The sequence below is a fragment of the Filicampus tigris genome, chromosome 10, assembly GCF_054856515.1.
Source record: "Filicampus tigris isolate MCC_2025a chromosome 10, RoL_Ftig_1.0, whole genome shotgun sequence".
Taxonomy (NCBI): Eukaryota; Metazoa; Chordata; class Actinopteri; order Syngnathiformes; family Syngnathidae; genus Filicampus; species Filicampus tigris.
Window position 1 is genome coordinate 10622756 of NC_141226.1, and position 7613 is coordinate 10630368.

The 7613-nt window shown below is 41.5% G+C and overlaps 1 pseudogene; it reads right to left on the reverse strand.

The window, feature by feature from the left end:
• Nucleotides 1-3347: 3347 nt before the first annotated feature.
• Nucleotides 3348-4161, reverse strand: LOC147140793 (uncharacterized; annotated as a pseudogene).
• Nucleotides 4162-7613: the final 3452 nt, after the last annotated feature.

Genomic DNA, 7613 nt, shown 5'->3' on the forward strand with positions numbered 1-7613 from the left:
CCCGTGAACAATTTTCTCTATTATCCCTTCCTTAATGACACTAATTGGACTGCTCCTTTTAATTAATGTGCCCTTGATGGAAGAGTTGTTTGTCCACGCGCCCGCAAACGCTTGTATCTACGTCTTTATGCACGTTGCTGCCAATGGGACATGATAATCAGACCCCTAATCCCAGCGATCGTCGTGCTCGCCGAGTGAGTCAACCGAATGTCAGGTTAGCTTTGACGCTGCACTCCACTGCTCTTCGAATTAGCCCCCGTCACAAACGCACCTTCAAAATCACAAGGGCAAACACGCAACAATAAGCAAGAAAGTACGACTCAATTTGCCTTGTTATTATTTGCAAAGTTTGCCATTAGCGATGGGCAGAGGAGCATCCGAAGAATGAGAGTAAAAATAATCAAACATTTAGAGGCGTACCAGCTGCACGGTTTCTCTGATAAATACGATCCATCTCCTTCTTTCTTTCCCCTTGACGCTTTCTTATTTTGGTTCGCCTGCGGCACAGGGCAGCCCACCTCAACAAGAGAAAATGAGACAATGTTTCTGCTTATTGACTTTCTGTTTTCATTCTATAATTGTAGCCATAAAGCATAATTAAAGTTCATTATTCATTCCTACAGCTTCTCTGTCTTTTCGTCTCTTTTCCTCAGTACTCTTCGCGTTCGAAAGTAATTATATCTGTGTGTGCCCGTGAGACCGCACACTCCTGATCCACTGATGAGAGGAGGCTTGGAGGGTGGATATAATGAAATGGAATATATTACAACATGCTGTGCGCCACGGGCCTGGCCTTCCAACAATAACACACCTAGAGCTTCAGGTTTTAAAATGCTGTCGCAGTAACATGAAAGACATTTCTTCTTTTCTTCTTTCAATTAAGTCAAAGTAACAAGCTAATGTGACGGCGCAGCGTACACCTCGTGCTTTGGGGAAATCAAATCTTGCACTCTTTGTATATGTTGACAGCAAAATCTGTTCCGGGAACAACACAAGAAACTTTTTAAAGATTAGAACGGGGTGTAACATGTACTTTGCATTCACTCTGTCATGTTAGTAAAGTAAATAAGGTAGGAGAGGGTTCAAACAATAACAACGACCGACGAAAACATCATCCCACAGCGGAAATCTCCAGAGAGAGTGCTTGTGAGTTGTTTACCTTGTTTTCTTTGACAAATATGCACCAGTCCCTTTGGTACAGTACTATTTTATGGAAAAACAAAAACAGGATTAATAGTTAAGAACCTCCGAAAATGTAATAAAAGCAAAGTGTTTCCGAGAGTGGATACAATTAAGACAACACCAGATACCAATTGGCATGCTGACACCCACAAGTTTTAGAGCACATGCTTTTCCTGTATTTTCATTCAATTAAGGTCATCTTTTAATATGCTGGGCTTCCTGTTACTCATTAGCATAAAGACCTTTTTGAATGATTGGTGATTTTTCCTGAGTCTGCCCCGCCTATCTAAATACTAAATCAGCAACCAACAGCAACCACAACATTTCACAGTTGAAGTGTTAAGAACTCCTTTCAAAAAGTATTGGAACAATAAGGCTAATTAATCTGGTCTAGTCCCTCCCCTGAACAAAACGGTTTAATTGTTTTTAGCTGTAATTAATAATATCTTTACTGTACGCTTATATAAAGTATAATAATGAATTTTTCTCGTATTCAAATCCAATTAAAACTGTCATGTATTTTGGGCGGCTGGAACGTATTGACTAAGGGGGAAGATGATTTGCGATATGAGTCGATTGCATTATGAGCATGGCCAAGGAAGGAATTAAACTCGTATCTCGAGTCACTATGAATGTAGGTAGTGTAACGTAAGTATGCGGTATTTTTAAACTAGCTGGCTGTGCGTTTTTAAGCGCGGCAAGCATTACTTCTATATATCTTAAGGCTTTGCAATCAATTGATGTACGACTCATTTACATACTGTAAAAGCAGCTCGGAAAGGATGCGCTGGTTGGTTGAGCCATTAAAATTTACACAAGAAGAGAGAGAGAAGAGAGAAAATGAATCAGGAAGTATGAGATAGCTCGGGGTGGTGCCGCCGCCGCAGCCACAATTCGGTCAGAGCGAAGGAGCGGGAATCACAGCATCAGCATACAAACATCTCGGTAATGAAGCTCCAGCAGTCCTGGGCTTTAACCAAGCAAACCTATCCATCTCCCACATGCATTATTCACCGCGCACAGACATTTTACCGCCCAGCGCACCCGACAAAGATTGGTTCCACTTTTTATTTATCTGTTTTTCATCCGCTCCCTCCTGTCCCCTCCTCCTTCCTCTCTGCAGCTTTTCAATTAAATTAAGGCAAGCGCAACACTAAATCCATGCGGAGGATGCCCGCGCAACAATTAGACTGCCAGAATGAAAAGGAGACAAGAAACACAGTCCACGTCGGTAAGATGAATCTCTATGCTCACCAGCAGAATGCAAACCAATATTTTAGCATTCAAAGTCAAGTTAAAGGTCATGAAACTACTCCATGTGACAAGAGCATAAGTGACTTGCATTCATTTTGGCCATTACTCATTTGTTTATGTCATTTGATTTTTTGGGGGCTGAAACTTCATTCGTGATTAATGGTGATGATCAACAACAGCTCACCCAAGCTTGGCGTGAGGACCACTACGAGGACGTCAGCATCAGCGTCAGCGGCGAGCTACAGGTGCAGCCTAAAGGGCTTAATATGGAGCAAGCAGATTAGTGATTGGGCTCTTGGGTGGCCAATTTTGAGGAATGATTCAATGTTATATTCGCACACGGTGAGAACGAGGAACGATTTGATTCTTCAAACAAGACCCCAGATTGATGTAAAGCAAGCACTACGACCAAGCTGCATAAAAATCATGAAGGAGTGGTGGTAGAGAGAGTCAAAGGATTTCATTATTCTCAACAATTACTTTCGTTTTATAGCTAATTTAAGTAACCGCATTAGTTGCACCCTATTGCATGACTGTGTTTGGCTCACAGTCAGCCACAATATTAAATCTCTTTGCATTTTTGTCTGCTTGCCAAATACTTTAGTTTTACAACATAGTTTTTTAGTACCACAGCAAGATTACAGCTGATTAGGAGATTATTTATTTTCTAATACATACCTTTAAGCATTATTCAGGAAATATTTTCCTAATTGCATTCCACAGTAGAAAAAAAAAAAGATTAAGCAGTTGTTTCCAAAGTGAAATGATTCAAGGAATTGAGTGATGGAGGAATTGAAATCTTTTAATCACCGCCGTATTACCCTCAACCTCACAGTACATGTAATTTTGATTTAGATCCGGTGACCAGTCCCTGGTGTTTTTTTTTTTTTGTTCCGAGTCAGCTGGGGTGTTCAATTTTCTCTCCCTGTGTAAACTATACCATCTATTGCATAGGGGATGCGCGCATCACAAACTTCTTTAGGCCGTGCTTGGCAGGCTTGCTTGGCATGTACGACAGAAACTTGCACCTACCGCTGAATGGCACAAGCTGGTCATCCACAGTGACACAATCACTGCGGATGGATCGCTTTTTGCAGTTGACCAGGAATAGATCCCATACATTGTGTAAGGCTGCCATATGGTCTGTTTCCAGTCAGAAGGCTCTGGTCCTCTGATCATCCAAGCGCAAGGTTTGGTGAATGTCTGCAAAACTTCCAATCGCCATAGAGGCCTTGTACATGGGAATATGTAGAGAACCTCCCAAATAGCTCACGGTCTGACACATCCCAGTTCTTCTCACTTCCTGTAAGCAGGGTCAATCCGATGAAGGTCATGAATTCATCTTTTTTCCATTTTTTCCAAGGTCATTTTTCCATTATTTTCTATCATCAGTGATAAAGATCTCCCATGCATCTTTTGGTGAGGCAGTGGTGCTAAGCCCTTGTGCAGGCCCTGACTGACTTCTGAGGGTGTTGTGGCTGTGTTCTGCACTGGGTGGGAGGTAACTCGCTCCAGTAAGAGCCCCGGGACACTTTCTTCTTCAGAGGACACATACGGCAAATTTTCTGAATCAGATTGATTCTGTTCAGTTGTATTTCCACTTCCACCTGGACAATAGTCTGGGTCCTCATCATCAGAAATTTCAGACTCAAGAGTCCAACCCCGTTACTGGCCTCCATCATCCAGCATCTGTAGGACAATTTCAGCTCTGTATCTAGCAGCCATGGCACATTGGATGAGGAAACATAAAAGTAATATGTCCAATAGATCAATATGTAGCTATATTAATAAATGGCCCCATCACTCACCCCCCCATCCCCCCTCCACACACACACAAACACATACTGCATATAGTAATGTTGGCTAAATCTAGTGTTAGCTAGTTATGATACATCAGACCCGTCTGCTTTCTCAGCACGGCCAGAAAACGTTTTTACATATACACTAGTTGTGAAGTACGCTAAATGTGAATGTGATGCAAAAATGTGAATGGCATTATATCAAAAACATGTTTTTTGAGGAATACCTGGAGCATGAAATCCGAACAATTTTTCATTATAAAGATATTTAAAGGAGACAACCTCACCTGGTCATTTTTGTCCCACTTATGCATCTAAGGGCTAGAGGTCAGAGTTCTGAGAAGAAAAGAGCTTGGGGAACAAAAATGTATCTCCTGCTGGGTCCTACAAGCGGGACACCGTTGCCTACGACTTAAATGTCGCGAAAAAAGAGTGTAGGGTCCTTCGGGGACCAAGCAGTCATGCTGAAAACCTGATCCTCATGTATAGTAGGTAGAGAGCGAAAGCAAAGACCAATATCCTAGGACACACCTGGAATATGCTCTGTAGGCTGTTCTTCTGCACACAATGGTACCAGCAGACCATTGAGAATGATATGACAGACTCGATGAAGGTGTGAAAGAATGTCAGAAGGAGTTTGTTGCTGACAATGAAGGAATAAAGCTTACTCAGACAGTACATCCTCAAGGGACACTTGCTCAGAATCTCAGAGCTCAGAGCTTTGAGAACCTAAGGTGGTCATCGAAGATGGTCCCCGGGTATCGTATTTGTACTGTGTCACAGTTAAGTTTATTAAGTGGCCCTTAATTACAAAAGAGTCTCAAAGGGCTTCACAAGACCATCCTGCTGGGATCTCAATCCCCCCACCCAGACCAGGAAAAACTCAAGAGAAAATCCAGAAGATCCAGAGAATGAGCTGGTCCCTCAGTTTGAAGAGCTGGTGGAGCCACCTTGCCAGGATTTGGGGCTGTAGGGCAATCATGGCTCACCTGCTTTCTGAAGCTGAGCTATGATTGGTCGTTATCTGAGCCCTGAGGGTGTGTGATGTCATTTTCAGTCGACAGAAGTGACAAAATAGCTGCCCCCGGCAATGGCTAAAAATGGGTGAATTTTGTTGCTTAACTCATACTCCACAAACGCAATAGTAATCAGAATGCTTTGTTTTAACCAGTGGGCCTGGATGGAACTTATTCTTGGGAAAAAAAAGGGTGTTTAAGGCATGAGTCTTTTTTTACCAAATGTAGCATGATGTCATGGACTGACAGGTGATCAGATAATACCTTTTTGCTTCGGTCGGGAGGGAGTAATCAGACTAAAAACAGATTACCTTTATGTCAATACTCCCCTTCAGTGTGTGAGGCCATAAATATATATTTTCTTTAAATGTCACTGACCAAAGCTAAACGTAAATTTGGTAACCCTCCTGGAAATTAAACGTTTCTAATAAAAATCTGACAAAATATTCCAATAAACATATACCGATACATAAATCACAGTGTAGATACGAACAATTGGAGGTTGCGTAGACACAAACACAACCTCAGGCATGAGGAATGTTGACAAATGTAACAAAGTGCCCTAAACTGACCGAGTGCTCTCAAAACAACTATGGAACATTTACTTTCTACCTGCATGGGAGAGGAGGACAATGGATCAGTGATACTCGTGTATGTTCTAGGTCAGAGAGGAACAAAGGGTAGAGTGATGTTTACAGAAGAAATAGATATAAGTTTAATACACAAGATACAGCACAGCAAATTTCTATCACTGGAAGGAGAAAGAAGAGCCATAAATCTCCAACATGTTCCGCGTGCGCCCTTTCAGATGACCTTGACTCCCGAATTGCCTTACACACCTGATGGGTGTTGTTGCACCTCTGATTAAATGTGTGTGAGTCGCAGAGATGCCAGCAGTGACTAGTAAAGGGAGCTTTGGACAGAGACAATTGGGAGTCTGCAGTCATTTCAGCAAGGCTGCTGTTCCTGAAATGAGTAGAGACCAAACCGAACCGAGCAATTAAGGAAAAGGTCAGGCTGGATAGATAGTCTCCCATTCCGTGAAAGAGTGGAAATACACACACTGCCAAAGTACACTTACAGTCCTTATGAGGACTCAGTGAATACATTAATTATGGAATACGAATGCCTCCCTGGCATGTTTAACTATAATCTAACCTTCAGCAATTTTTCTTGGAACTGACAATGTCTGGCTAATGCAGTAATGTTTTGCTAGTCAGAAGACAATGGGTTCTTTTGTGAACATATCCTGGTGCATCAATATACTGTGGAGAAAGAACCTGAAATCAAAAGGTGTCTTAAAAGAACCTTGGAACTTCAAGTCCAACCATTCCCTGCTCAAAATATTTTGAGAAACACAGAGCTCTAAGATTGAACAATGTTTCAAGGCCCAAAATCAAACTAAACATAAGACAAAGAGAATTGAACACATAACTTGGCCTTAAAGTCCACTTGCTTTATGCTAACACACCAAGGGACACGCGGTAGATGGGCTAACAAATAGCATCATTGTCACAGCATAATAACCCTTTAAGCAACAACTATTTGAACAAAATGGTAGAGCAATACATAAGATAATATAATATTAGTCACTGGCATATTTTCTTTATCATCTGCGAAGAACAACTAATATTACTAAGGCTTACAGATGATGAGATGAGATGTTCTTCATGTACAGTGGTATGTCTGTATTATACCACCCCCAGGTGGCCAAAGCCCACACACCCAAAGGTGCAGCACTATGTCCACTGAACTGCAGCAAAAAATGGGGCAACAACTGTTTAATTTATTTGCAGTACGTTTAATGACACCCCTACTGGATGTTTTTACAAAGTACAATATTATAGAGCACTATTTTATTATGTAAAAAAAAAACAATAAAAACATTTTTTTCAGTTTAGTTGTCGGACGCTGGAACAGATAAAACATTAAGAATAGTATTTGTAATTGTCATGAGTACCAGTACAAAGTCAGAGCAGAGTGTCAGCTAGTAAGCAGAAGGCCAAATATGCAACAAGAAGGTACACTGTACCTGATTATGAGGCAAGGGTAGACTGTGAAGAGAAGAGAGCAGATTAGCAATGGAGTAGGGTTAGGAGGGGCTGAGAGGGGGGGAAAGAAACTCGGCTGAGCAAGATCACAGAAAAGCCATAACCCACATTCAATTAACGCCTGATTGGTGTTCTATTGCTGTAATATCATACAACTGAGAGTGGTTTCATATTTCAAACAGAGGCCAAGCATTGGCCTCATTAATGATCTCTCTCTCTCTCTCATGCACAACCATACTGGAACGTTCTGAATAAACAGAAACAACAGAAAACATGGAATCAATCAAATGTTTGAGTCAAAGAGGCAGTAC